Consider the following 14,381-nt stretch of genomic DNA (forward strand, 5'->3'; position numbering starts at 1 on the left):
GTCTCTAACTGCTATCACTGCCATGATGTGTATCTTGGACTGACCAGGTGGCAGCTGCAGGCTCAACAATGTATATAAACATGGCGTGTTTGCTATTGGGTTTGGGGAATGCATGCGTGCATGCATACCTGGAAGCAAGCACACCATGCTACATACCTGGCTTTAATTATGTCTGACAAATATATTTACTGTTTTCAACTTTACAGGAAAAGTATTGCAATAAAGAATTATTAATATTTCGCAGTACTTGCAATTGCTAACTCTGGTTTCTACTGAAGTCAGAATAAAAAGTCATAAAATAATATCCTGCATATGAAAGGGGCATAGGAAAATGTGTCCAACATACAGAGGACACTAATGGTTGTGGATACATAATTTTTTTTAAAAATACATATCTTATTTAAATTGCTAACTGCCATAGTTTCTCTGCAAATTGGTCTGGTGCAGGGGTGGACTGACCATTGGGGAACTCGGGCACTGCCTGAGGGCCCGGGGTCAGTAGGGGGCCCCATGAGATGTCCCTGGTACCTTTCATAGGTTTTTTTTGGGTGTGGTTTGAGTGTGGGTGAGGACACAGGGGCCCCATGATCCCCTATTTCCCAGGGGCCCCATGAGTTGTCAGTGCGTCCCTGGTCTGGTGTGTATCTTTAAAAATACTGAGAAAAAAAAATGATTGTATATCTAAGGTATCTGTAATGAAATAATGCATTACTATATTTTATTTTTTTTACTATATTTATTTACTATATTTTATTTTTTTATTTGAAAGTATTGAATTCTTCAGAAAACCTGTTTTTTATCTTATTTGTATAGTTAATTCCTAATCAATTTTCAATCTTCAGAGAGTGAGATATTTATGATCTGTTTCTGTAATAAAGAGAAAAATCTCAGAGGAGTATTTATACTGATGGCCTGGGTTTAACTTACTTTTTTAGTAGCTCTAAATGTCTTAAAATCCCAATAGAATTTTTTTTGCCTTTTATCATTTCAAAATGTCTTAAGAAAGCTTCATATTTAAATTAGCCATTAACGTTACAATACAACTGCATTCATTATGGGTTGAGCAAATAAATGCATTCAAGTATATACAGCAAATAAATCATTACAATTGTATTTTAAAATGTCAAATACCCTATTAGAGAATAATTTCCTTCTTAAACTGAGAGTGAGATGTAGTATTGTAAATTTCAATATATTCAAAGTTTCTGTATTTTTTAAACTCTAAAGTGTTAACTATTTGTGCTCAGAACTTATTTAGAAATAATAGGCTTTTTTATTGAAAATATAATCTTTTACATGAAGTTAAAAGAACATAGCTTACTCCATTGTTCTCCGACAATGTTTTTATTCACAAAAGTGCCCATAGGATATACATTCTATAGATATAGGGGTTGATTTACTAAAGGTGAATAGTCTGTGCACTTTGCAAATTGCAGTTGCCATCTGCAAGGGCAGTTTCTCCAGAGCTTAGTAAATGAGCAGAAGCTCTGCAGCCTTTCATCATCCAATTATGTGCAAGCAAAAATGCTGTTTTTTTTAATTTTCCTTGCACGTGATTGGGTATTCTTTGCAAAGTAGAGCTTTAGCTCATTTACTAAGCTCTGGAGCAACTGCACTTGCAGAGTGCAATTGCACTTTGCAAAGTGCACAGTCTGTTTGCCGTAAATCACCCCCTTTACTGTAAAAAATATGTAATCTGTATCATCTTCAGTAATTTGGTTCTACAAGTCAAGTCAAACTGTATAACTAACAGCAATATATGATACTTTAAACTAGAACTATCATGAAAATACACAATTTGTATTGGCTATCTACAGAATTTGATTCCTTTTATATGGCAAATGTAACTTTTATGTAACATGTGCTCACTGTCATATGTTTTAAAAAGCCAAATATGCAATATAAGTTGCTTATGCAAACCGAATATATAGTCCATGATCATATAATTCCTTTTGGAGGTGAGGAAGTTAAGTAGGCAAAGAACTAATGATAACATCAGAGCATGAACCATATGTCGGTATTCTTAGGAACAGTAGTAGCCCAGTAGTAAAAAAGTTCTTACTATTATTGCTTACTACATTACATGCAATAAAAAATGGGGAACCCATGGGCTCTATCTCCAAGGGTCAGTAGATTCAATATGGAAAGACAGTGCTTCAAGCTGCATGAATGGTATATTGTACAAACAGCAGCTGGCAGGAAAGAGGAACATCTAGTATCAGAGTTTACTCAGTCTGTTAAAGGTGGTACTAAATATAACCACTAAATATACAGTATGTATGTGTTGCTCTAATGCATGATACAACTAGTTAATTTGTTCAGATAATAACAGGTATAATGGGTGGCATTGGATAAAGCTCCTGCCAGTGTCACACTGGGCTAAAATATTTCACCTGGTGAAACATTTACACACTTGGTACATCCTTAAATACAGAATCTCCCTACCTATCCTAGCAATATAATTAGAGATGAGCGAATTGAACTAGGCAAAGTGGAATTCGTTTAGAATATTAGGAAAATTTTTCCAAAAATGGCGGCGACATGTGCGGCGACGGAGCAGGGATCTCTGGGAAGGCGCGCAGACAAGGCGCGCTGACCCATAATGCATTCATTCATGACATGTGATCGCATTAGCCAATCAGCAGCCAGCCAGCCAGCCAGCACTGTGTAGTGGTGGAGCTATAAATTGCGGCCATCTTACAATTCTCCATTTGCCTCTGGTCATTCAAGAGAGACAGATCTCTCTGTATTAGGGACACAGAATCGTTACTTAGGGACACAGAACCGTTACTTAGGGACACAGAACCGTTACTTAGGGACACAGAACCGTAACTTAGGGACACAGAACCGTTACTCAGGGACAGACACAGAACCGTTACTCAGGGACAGACACAGAATTGTTACTCAGGGACAGACACAGAATTGTTACTCAGGGACAGACACAGAATTGTTACTCAGGGACAGACACAGAATTGTTACTCAGGGACAGACACAGAATTGTTACTCAGGGACAGACACAGAATTGTTACTGAGGGACAGACACAGAATTGTTACTGAGGGACACAGCATTGTTACTGAGGGACACAGAATTGTTACTGAGGGACAGACACAGAATTGTTACTGAGGGACACAGATTTGTTACTGAGGGACACAGAATTGTTACTGAGGGACACAGAATTGTTACTCAGGGACACAGAATTGTTACTCAGGGACAGACACAGAATTGTTACGGAGGGACACAGAATTGTTACTGAGGGACACAGAATTGTTACTCAGGGACACAGAACTGTTACTCAGGGACACAGAACTGTTACTCAGGGACACAGAATTGTTACTCAGGGACAGACACAGAATTGTTACTGAGGGACACAGAATTGTTACTGAGGGACACAGAATTGTTACTGAGGGACACAGAATTGTTACTCAGGGACACAGAATTGTTACTCAGGGAGGGACACAGAATTGTTACTGAGGGACACAGAATTGTTACTCAGGGACAGACACAGAATTGTTACTGAGGGACACAGAAATGTTACTGAGGGACACAGAATCGTTACTCAGGGACACAGAATCGTTACTGCGGGACACAGAATCGTTACTGCGGGACACAGAATTGTTACTGCGGGACACAGAATTGTTACTGAGGGACACAGAATTGTTACTGAAGGACACAGAATTGTTACTGAGGGACACAGAATTGTTACTCAGGGACACAGAATTGTTACTCAGGGACACAGAATTGTTACTCAGGGACAGACACAGAATTGTTACTGAGGGACACAGAATTGTTACTCAGGGACACAGAATTGTTACTCAGGGACACAGAATTGTTACTCAGGGACACAGAATTGTTACTCAGGGACACAGAATCGTTACTCAGGGACACAGAATCGCTACTCAGGGACACAGAATTGTTACTGAGGGACAGACACAGAATTGTTACTCAGGGACAGACACAGAATTGTTACTCAGGGACAGACACAGAATTGTTACTCAGGGACAGACACAGAATTGTTACTCAGGGACAGACACAGAATTGTTACTGAGGGACACAGAATTGTTACTGAGGGACACAGAATTGTTACTCAGGGACAGACACAGAATTGTTACTGAGGGACACAGAATTGTTACTGAGGGACACAGAATTGTTACTGAGGGACACAGAATTGTTACTCAGAGACACAGAATTGTTACTCAGAGACACAGAATTGTTACTCAGGGACAGACACGGAATTGTTACTGAGGGACAGACACGGAATTGTTACTGAGGGACACAGAATTGTTACTCAGGGACACAGAATCTTTGAATTAAAGAGTATGTCAGACAACATGCAGAGGAGTGGCAGAGGAGGCAATGTTTTAGGAGCGAGCAGACGTGGCAGCAGAGGAAGGGGTCGAGGCAGCACTAGTCGCAGCCAGAGGCCAGTGCTCCCGGTATCATCCAGCGGTCGTGTCTCCACCGACAACCCTGCCGTCATCGATTGGTTGGCTCGGTCGTCTTCCTCTTCCCAGGTCACCTCTGACACCTACAGCCAACGGTCGGTGGGTACGTCAGACACAACCGTTAGTTGGCATGGCCCGGGAGCAAGCCCACTGAAATCACGTGTCCTCTACCTGCCCCTGTCCTTTGGTGTTCCCTCACCAAGCGAAGTATCGCATGCTGTGGGCTCAGCCCCACTGTACAGTGAGGAAGAGCTAACAGAGGGCGGTCAGGAACGGGGGGAGACATCCGCCTCTTCAGCAGCCAGGCAAAGAAGTACTGGCGAGGAGAGTGGCTCGGTAGCCGGTCTAGAGACAGGTCTGTCTCCTGACCCACACGCAGCCGAGGGGGCTAGTAGTGAGGCGGAGACCCTAATTGATGATGATGAGGCTGATCGCACTTGGCAGCCTCGTCGTCATCAGGCTATTGCTTCCGCATCATCAGGAGAATAGGGTGCCAGCTTGGCAGCGAGCAAAACAGTCGGTGGGTTGCCCAGGAGGCAGCAGGGTCGCAGCAGTGTCAGTGGAGGCAAACGGCCACGGAGTAGAGCACCAGCTCCACTGCAGCCTACCACCACGGCCAGTAGTGGTGCCGGTGTGCACGGAGGAAGTAGCAGTCAGCCAGTGAGGAGTAGCGGGGGCAAAGTTTCCTACTCGGCGGTGTGGCAATTTTTCGTCAAGCCGCCCGAGGAAGTAAACGTAGCCGTATGTCGACTATGTGGCCAGAAAGTCAAGCGTGGCCAGGGGGCCCATGTTGGGACTACAGCGTTGCGTCAGCATATGCAGCGTCGCCATTTGGTGGCCTGGGAAAACCGTGATAAAGATACGGCGGTTCTGCCTGCCCCAGCCCCCGCTCCATCACCCGCTCCGTTACTTGCTCCGTCACCCGACGTCAATCGCCCTCTATCAGCCAGTCAAGGCTCCAACACCTCTGCTGAGGGGAGTTGTCGCTCGTTGGCATCTTCCGCTCGTTCAGATGCTCCTTCTCCTGCTACTCCTCTTCACGGATTCCGTCAGCAGTCTTTCTTGGAATCCGTTTCCAAGAGACAACAGTTTGCGAGCACGCACCCGACGGTGCAGAAGCTGAACGTCCTCCTGTCCAAGTTGCTGGTGCTGCAGTCCCTCCCTTTCCAAGTGGTGGACTCAGCACCTTTCCGAGAAATGATGGCTTGTGCCGCGCCGCGGTGGAGAGTGCCAAGCCGTCATTTCTTCGCCAAAAAGGCAGTGCCAGCCCTGCATTCACATGTAGAAGAGATGGTGGGCCAGTCTTTGAGCATGTCGGTCTCTGCCAAAGTGCACGGCAGCGCCGACGTGTGGAGCTGTAACTACGGTCAGGGACAGTACATGTCATTTACGGCCCACTGGGTGAACGTGGTGCCGGCACAGCAGCACCAGCAACTTGGACAGGTCATGCCGCTTTTGACTCCACGTTTGCATGTCCTTGGTCCGGCAAAGATGTCCGCCTCTACCACCTCTTCTTCCGCCGTGTCCTCAGCCGCCACCCCCGTGCCAAGTCCCATTACCCGACCAGAATATCACATGTGCAGGGCGCAACGGTGTCACTCTGTGCTGCACCTGGTATGCCTTGGCGAACGTAGTCACACAGGGGAGGAACTTCTGAGTGTAATGAACAGAGAAATCGACAGATGGCTGTCTCCGCGCAAACTGAAAATCGGAACCATGTTGACCGACAACGGAAAGAACATGGTGTCTGCTCTGCGTCAAGGAAGGTTGTGCCATGCGCCATGCATGGCTCACGTGTTCAATCTGGTTGTCAAGCGGTTCCTAAAATCCACCATCCCACTGCAAGACATCCTTAAAATGTCACGTAAACTTTGCATGCATTTCAGCCATTCCTGCACTGCAAAGCACACCCTCCTTGAGCTGCAGCGGCAGAACGGAATTCCACAGCATCGCCTGATCTGCGACATTGCAACAAGGTGGAATTCAACCCTACACATGTTAGACCGCCTTTACGAACAGCGAAAGGCCATCACCGATTTCCTGATGTTACAAGCGGAGAAAGGTACTCCCCTGTGTAACTTCGATGTCAGCCATTGGAAGCTCATGCGTGACACCTGCCGCTTGCTCAGGCCCTTTGAGGAGGCCACGCTATTCGTGAGTCGGCAGGACTATGGGATGAACGACGTCATTCCTCTGTTGCACGTCCTGGAACAAATGCTGTTAACAATGGCTGGTCAGGGTGCGGTAGACGTGGCGCACAGATCTCAACGCCACATGACCCCTGTGGGGGCAGGACAGGAAGAAGAGGAGGAGGTAGAGGAGGACATTGGTGCTCAGGAATTATTGAGTGAAATGGGTGGTTTTTCCACTCAGCGGACAGGAGTGGAGGAGCAGGAGCATCTGGTAGAGGAGGAGGAGGAGGAGACAGAGGACCCAGACGCACCGTGGCAGTATGCTGTGGAGATGGAGGCAGGGAGTCCCTCGCATTCCTTGGCAGAAATGGCCCATAGCATGCTCGGTTGCTTGCGTAGCGACAGCCGAATAATAACCATCAGACAGAGGGATGACTCTTGGCTGTCCACCTTGTTGGACCCTCGCTACCGTTCAAAAATGGTGGCCTTTTTCACACCTGCTGAGAGGGAGGCCAAAATAATGTACTATAAAAACCACCTAGGTAGTCAGTTGGTCTCTGCCTTTCTGCGCCAACGTCCATCCTCAGACACTGTGGGCCCTGTGCGCTCGCGTTCCGCTGCCATGGCAGCAGGGGAGGGGTGGGGTGGTAGGAGCAGTGGCAGCTCCACCAGCAGCGGCTGCCACAGTCTGCAGTCGATGATGAGTAGCTTTCTTCACCAGCGCAGTGAGGAAACTACTAACCAGCCGCAGCAGCAGCAGCATCAGGTGGACCTGGAGCAGGACCTCAAACAACAGGCTTGGGCCTACTTGGACAGAACCCTGCCAACCGAGGTAGACAATCCCCTTGACTACTGGGCAACGAAACTTGACCTTTGGTCCCAACTAGCTGAATTTGCCCTTGAAAGGCTGTCATGCCCGGCCAGTAGCGTGGCATCGGAGCGCGTGTTTAGTGCGGCAGGAGGTATTGTAACTCCGCGGAGGACACGACTGTCCACCCAAAGTGTGGAGAGACTCACGTTTGTGAAAATGAATAAGGCGTGGATTAGTCTGGATTTCAAACCACCAGTTCCTGACACAACTGACTAAATCCGCCATGAATCATGCCCCAAACATGTGCCACTTTCAGGTCTCCTCACACTGCTGGTGTGTTCCATTTTGTCATAGGGTGCTGGCAGATTACCGGCCTCCCATTGCTGCTGCCAGGCCTGTAATCTGCCATGGGCCCCTGTACCGCCTCCTCATGCTGCTGCCAGGTCAACAGTGTCTCATGGGTCCCTGTACGGCCTCCCATTGCTGCTGTCTCCATCGCCACACTCTGCCATGTGCCACTTTCAGGTCTCCTCACACTGCTGGTGGGTTCCATTTTGTCATAGGGTGCTGGCAGATTACGGGCCTCCCATTGCTGCTGCCAGGCCCGTAATCTGCCATGGGCCCCCGTACCGCCTCCTCATGCTGCTGCCAGGTCCACAGTGTCTCATGGGTCCCTGTACGGCCTCCCATTGCTGCTGTCTCCATCGCCACACTCTGCCATGTGCCACTTTCAGGTCTCCTCACACTGCTGGTGTGTTCCATTTTGTCATAGGGTGCTGGCAGATTACGGGCCTCCCATTGCTGCTGCCAGGCCCGTAATCTGCCATGGGCCCCCGTACCGCCTCCTCATGCTGCTGCCAGGTCCACAGTGTCTCATGGGTCCCTGTACGGCCTCCCATTGCTGCTGTCTCCATCGCCACACTCTGCCATGTGCCACTTTCAGGTCTCCTCACACTGCTGGTGTGTTCCATTTTGTCATAGGGTGCTGGCAGATTACGGGCCTCCCATTGCTGCTGCCAGGCCTGTAATCTGCCATGGGCCCCTGTACCGCCTCCTCATGCTGCTGCCAGGTCCACAGTGTCTCATGGGTCCCTGTACGGCCTCCCATTGCTGCTGTCTCCATCGCCACACTCTGCCATGTGCCACTTTCAGGTCTCCTCACACTGCTGGTGTGTTCCATTTTGTCATAGGGTGCTGGCAGATTACGGGCCTCCCATTGCTGCTGCCAGGCCCGTAATCTGCCATGGGCCCCCGTACCGCCTCCTCATGCTGCTGCCAGGTCCACAGTGTCTCATGGGTCCCTGTACGGCCTCCCATTGCTGCTGTCTCCATCGCCACACTCTGCCATGTGCCACTTTCAGGTCTCCTCACACTGCTGGTGTGTTCCATTTTGTCATAGGGTGCTGGCAGATTACGGGCCTCCCATTGCTGCTGCCAGGCCCGTAATCTGCCATGGGCCCCCGTACCGCCTCCTCATGCTGCTGCCAGGTCCAGAGTCTCTCATGGGTCCCTGTACGGCCTCCCATTGCTGCTGCCAGGCCCGTAATCTGCCATGGGCCCCCGTACCGACTCCTCATGCTGTGACTTTGCAACAAGGTGGAATTCAACCCTACATATGTTAGACCACCTTTACGAACAGCGAAAGGCCATCACCGATTTCCTGATGTTACAAGCGGATAAAGGTACTCCCCTGTGTAACTTAGATGTCAGCCATTGGCAGCTCATGCGTGACACCTGCCGCTTGCTCAGGCCCTTTGAGGAGGCCACGCTATTCGTGAGTCGGCAGGACTATGGGATGAACGACGTCATTCCTCTGTTGCACGTCCTGGAACAAATGCTGTTAACAATGGCTGGTCAGGGTGCGGTAGACGTGGCACACAGATCTCAACGCCACATGACCCCTGTGGAGGCAGGACAGGAAGAAGAGGAGGAGGTAGAGGAGGACATTGGTGCTCAGCAAATATTGAGTGAAATGGGTGGTTTTTCCACTCAGCGGACAGGAGTGGAGGAGCAGGAGCATCTGGTAGAGGAGGAGGAGGAGGAGACAGAAGACCCAGACGCACCGTGGCAGTATGCTGTGGAGATGGAGGCAGGGAGTCCCTCGCATTCCTTTGGCACAAATGGCCCATAGCATGCTCGGTTGCTTGCGTAGCGACAGCCGAATAATAACCATAAGACAGAGGGCTGACTTTTGGCTGTCCACCTTGTTGGACCCTCGCTACCGTTCAAAAATGGTGGCCTTTTTCACACCTGCTGAGAGGGAGGCCAAAATAAAGTTCTATAAAAACCACCTATGTAGTCAGTTGGTCTCTGCCTTTCTGCGCCAACGTCCATCCTCAGACACTGTGGGCCCTGTGCGCTCGCGTTCCGCTGCCATGGCAGCAGGGGAGGGGTGGGGTGGTAGGAGCAGTGGCAGCTCCACCAGCAGCGGCTGCCTCAGTCTGCAGTCGATGATGAGTAGCTTTCTTCACCAGCGCAGTGAGGAAACTACTAACCAGCCGCAGCAGCAGCAGCATCAGGTGGACCTGGAGCAGGACCTCAAACAACAGGCTTGGGCCTACTTGGACAGCACCCTGCCAACCGAGGTAGACAATCCCCTTGACTACTGGGCAACGAAACTTGACCTTTGGTCCCAACTAGCTGAATTTGCCCTTGAAAGGCTGTCATGCCCGGCCAGTAGCGTGGCATCGGAGCGCGTGTTTAGTGCGGCAGGAGGTATTGTAACTCCGCGGAGGACACGACTGTCCACCCAAAGTGTGGAGAGACTCACGTTTGTGAAAATGAATAAGGCGTGGATTAGTCTGGATTTCAAACCACCAGTTCCTGACACAACTGACTAAATCCGCCATGAATCATGCCCCAAACATGTGCCACTTTCAGGTCTCCTCACACTGCTGGTGGGTTCCATTTTGTCATAGGGTGCTGGCAGATTACGGGCCTCCCATTGCTGCTGCCAGGCCTGTAATCTGCCATGGGCCCCTGTACCGCCTCCTCATGCTGCTGCCAGGCCCGTAATCTGTCATGGGTCCCTGTACGGCCTCCCATTGCTGCTGTCTCCATCGCCACACTCTGCCATGTGCCACTTTCAGGTCTCCTCACACTGCTGGTGTGTTCCATTTTGTCATAGGGTGCTGGCAGATTACGGGCCTCCCATTGCTGCTGCCAGGCCTGTAATCTTCCATGGGCCCCTGTACCGCCTCCTCATGCTGCTGCCAGGTCCAGAGTGTGTCATGGGTCCCTGTACGGCCTCCCATTGCTGCTGTCTCCATCGCCACACTCTGCCATGTGCCACTTTCAGGTCTCCTCACACTGCTGGTGGGTTCCATTTTTGTCATAGGGTGCTGTATGGCCTCCCATTGCTGCTGCCTCCACCGCCACACTGTGGCTCCACACTCTGGTTTTGGCCCCGTGACTGCCCAAATGAGTGAAGTGTGCGGTGATTCTAAGATCGACGGCACTCATCTGCATGTCATACTGACTGACAGTATTATTTCTCTTCCCCAGCAGACTCCAAGGGCATTTAAATTAAAGGTACAGTGTTCTGCACTCATATAAAGGCTCTCTGAAGCCTAGAAACACCCTTTTATAAGTTAAATTCGCAGCGAATATATTCGCCTCGAATCGAATTTATTCCTCGAATTCGCCGAATCAGCCGAATCGAATTTTTGAATACTTCGCTCATCTCTAAATATAATCATGCCATCTTTTCTAAAAAAAAATTACAGACACTAAAAAAATGATTCATATAGGTCTTTGATACTTAAAATGAGCGGGGCCAGACTTGCAATGAGAAATCAACAGTGTCAAAGGCTTAAGACAAGTTACGGAAAATGTTAATGGAGTAGAGGATTTTATATTTTTATCAAGGCCAATTATAGTGAGGACAGTTTTATATAAAGCAGTAGACATATGCGTTTCATTTCGTTATGATTCATTTTTCACACAAAGTTTTTTATTTTCGGAGATTCAGATGTATACGAAGCTCCAAATTGACATAGTAATGAATGTAAACAAATCCAAAAAAAGTTATACCAAAATTAACAAATGCATATATTTTATTAATTTAAGTTGGATGATGTCACATGATAGTATTTCATTCCCATGGGGAAATGAATTAAATTTGATTTATTTCCAGTACTTGTATATCTATTTACACAGCGCTTTACATATATTATACATTCACAACAGTCCCTAACCCTCAAGGAGGTCTGATCCTCCTGTTCTTCTACAAGTCTCCTCCTCTCTCCCGCCCCGCGTTCTCCGACCTCCGCTCTGCCTCCACACAGCAGTGACGTCAGGACTCCGTGTAACGTCACTGGTTGCTAGACGCCAGTGGGGGCGGCCCTAGCAACCAGTTTACGGTAAAATAATTTTCATTCCGAGACAGAGCCTAGGGGGGCCTTATTTTCGGGGGGATGCCTTATATTTCACCCAGAAGGAAACCTGTAAGTAGGACTTATTTTCGGAGGATGTTTTATTTTCGGGGAAACACGGTATTACAATCTTCCATAAAAACTGAAAATATTTTTTAATCCTCTGGACCAACAAATATATGAAGTGAATACCGAAGATACAAAACTAATTCCAAAAGCGAAATATGATGAAACAAAATTCTTCAATGAAAGAATGCATCTGAAATAAAATGAAAATTGCCGGGGTGCACATATCTGTAAAGCAGTGAATCTGAAATTCAGCTAATATTTCTTGCAGGTGGATCTTCCACATCTATGTGTTTTTAATGAAGGTAATTGATTCTTCACCTGACAAAGTTTAGTGAAAGTCACATTCACTGCTTTATAAAAAGAGCCCTTTAGTGTAATGATTAGGGCAGAATACAGATTGAAAATGATCAAGCAGGGAATTAGATATGATATAGCGGTCAAATTCTCAGTGCATGTGTAGTCCAATGAACTTAGTTATGAAGGAAAGAAGTACAAATACCAGGAATTTGCTATAAACGCTTGGCAGCAGCAAACCCAAACATTATCTTTAATCATGTTTTTTGGTGTCTGGTCATGGATTTGGGTAAATTTGCTACATAGTAAGTGAGTATTCCAGATATTGCTGGTTACAGGAATGAAGGGGCTAGAAGGAAAATATGCTAGTAAGAATATTTAGGTTACAGGTCTTAGAAGTGTTGGGATGTTGGCAGATGTTAGGTATTAACTTTGTCATTGTTTAAATGGAAGATTACAGTTTGAAAGATTGGCCAGGGTTTGGATAAATAATACCAGCAACAAGAGAAATAGGAAAAGATAGGATAAGTAAGATATGGATTTGAAAGTGGCGTTTTGTCATAGAAACAGAGAAGGGGAAAGAGAGATTTTACAAATAACAGTTGTACTTAAGATAAAAGAATGTGAGATGATAACACCAAGCTAATTTAAAGGACTCCCCTACAGTGGGAGGATGTATTCTGCAGTGTACTGAAGATTTGAGGTAAACGTTTATAGCCATGTGCTATATAACTTTAAGAGTCCTATAAAATAAAAAAAAACATATTGTTGTAAGTAGTCGCTGGATCCAGCTGGTCTATGTGGAGGTAAAAAAATAACTTGCTGGTTTTGCTGAATATTGTGCCAGTTTGCTTAAGTTTACTTCTGATTCAATGCTGGCCTAAAAAATATTTATGCAATTAGGGACTTTTTTAGGCTTTTGTATAGATTACATTTGCTTGTTCAATAATTATTTCAATATTAAGCCAAAATTTTTTTATATTTTAAGACTTGCTAGCAAACATGTACCCATTTACAGAATATTTGGCTCAGGCTGAAATGATTTTGTTCTTATTCAAAACATACTGGTTTGCATTCCTGGTCAATCAGGCAACATTTATCTGGATGCATGTTCTGAGAGGGGGGCTTGAACTTGAATAGCTGGAGGGGTATAGGAGGAAAAAAGGGAGCAAAATTTAGACCATGAAGAGAGCAGACGAAACAGGAGAAGATTGTGGACCCATATGGGAGAAAGAGAAGAGAAAAGGAAGAGAATGATGGGTGAACATGGATCATATGAGAAGGGGAGAGGTAAAAGGTAAGAATGATAGGAAGCTGAATAAAGTAGGTTGTGAGTGAAAGGAGAGTGGACAGAGCTGGCCATGGAACAATGGGGGAGGCACAGTAGGAGATGGCTGAACCATAGTTGGGGACAGAGGGTAAGATGATTATTTCTGCAACTGAAGCAGGCAAAGTAAGAGAAAAGGCAGAGTGTGCCTTGATTCTTGCTTAAAAGGAAGGAGAAAGAAGGCTTGTAGCTGATAGTGTTCCTCTGAAATAGGATGCACAGGAGGACCTTGTCTTAAACGTAAAAGTGAAGGACTGAAGAGAGAGGAGTCAAAGAGGGATTAACAGTATTTAAAGTCTTTGTAAAGGTAAAATGAATTTTAACTTGCTGCATTATCTGCACTAAGGTAAAAAAACTTAAATGCTTCTCTCCCAGCCATCCTTCCCAACACTTTCCTGAGCCCGATCCATCTGCAGCAGTTCTTCCCTCCTCTCTTTCGCTACTCACTGGAGACTAGGCAGCAGCTCCTTATGCTATCAGTCAAAGCCTGTGAGGGCAGACCAAACAACTCAAAGCGTGTCTATAGGTACACACATCCTGACTGAGGAACTTGCTATGGGGGCACTGCTATGGGGGCATGTGGGGGGGACCCCTGAAGAGGAGGTTTGGGGCCATTCTGTGCAAAACCATTGCATTGAGTGAGTAAGTATAACATGTTTGTAATTTACAAAAAACCTTTACTATCACTTTAACTGTTATGCCCCCTTCATGGGAAGTTTAATATCTATTCCCTTGATGTGTGAAATGGGATTTAACAAAAGGGGGTCAAAGGGCAAGGCTTAGTACATGAAGGGCTCCTGCTTATTTTTAAAATTACATATCTGCTTAAGAGTTTGGAAGCCACGAGACAGTTTTTGGGCTGCAGTGTGGACAGTGGGAGAAAGCTGCAAGAGAAGCTACTATGGACAGGGAAAACAGAGCTCTCAGAGAAC

At 46.9% G+C, this 14,381-nt stretch overlaps 1 long non-coding RNA gene across 1 annotated transcript in view; it reads right to left on the reverse strand.

The window, feature by feature from the left end:
• LOC149459351 (uncharacterized) overlaps positions 1-14,381 on the reverse strand; it is a 136,341-nt gene that overhangs the window by 13,400 nt on the left and 108,560 nt on the right. The window lies entirely within an intron of this gene.

The sequence above is a fragment of the Staurois parvus genome, unplaced genomic scaffold (assembly GCF_062004578.1).
Source record: "Staurois parvus isolate SC_StPar_1 unplaced genomic scaffold, SC_StPar_1.0 ptg000262l, whole genome shotgun sequence".
Classification (NCBI taxonomy): Eukaryota; Metazoa; Chordata; class Amphibia; order Anura; family Ranidae; genus Staurois; species Staurois parvus.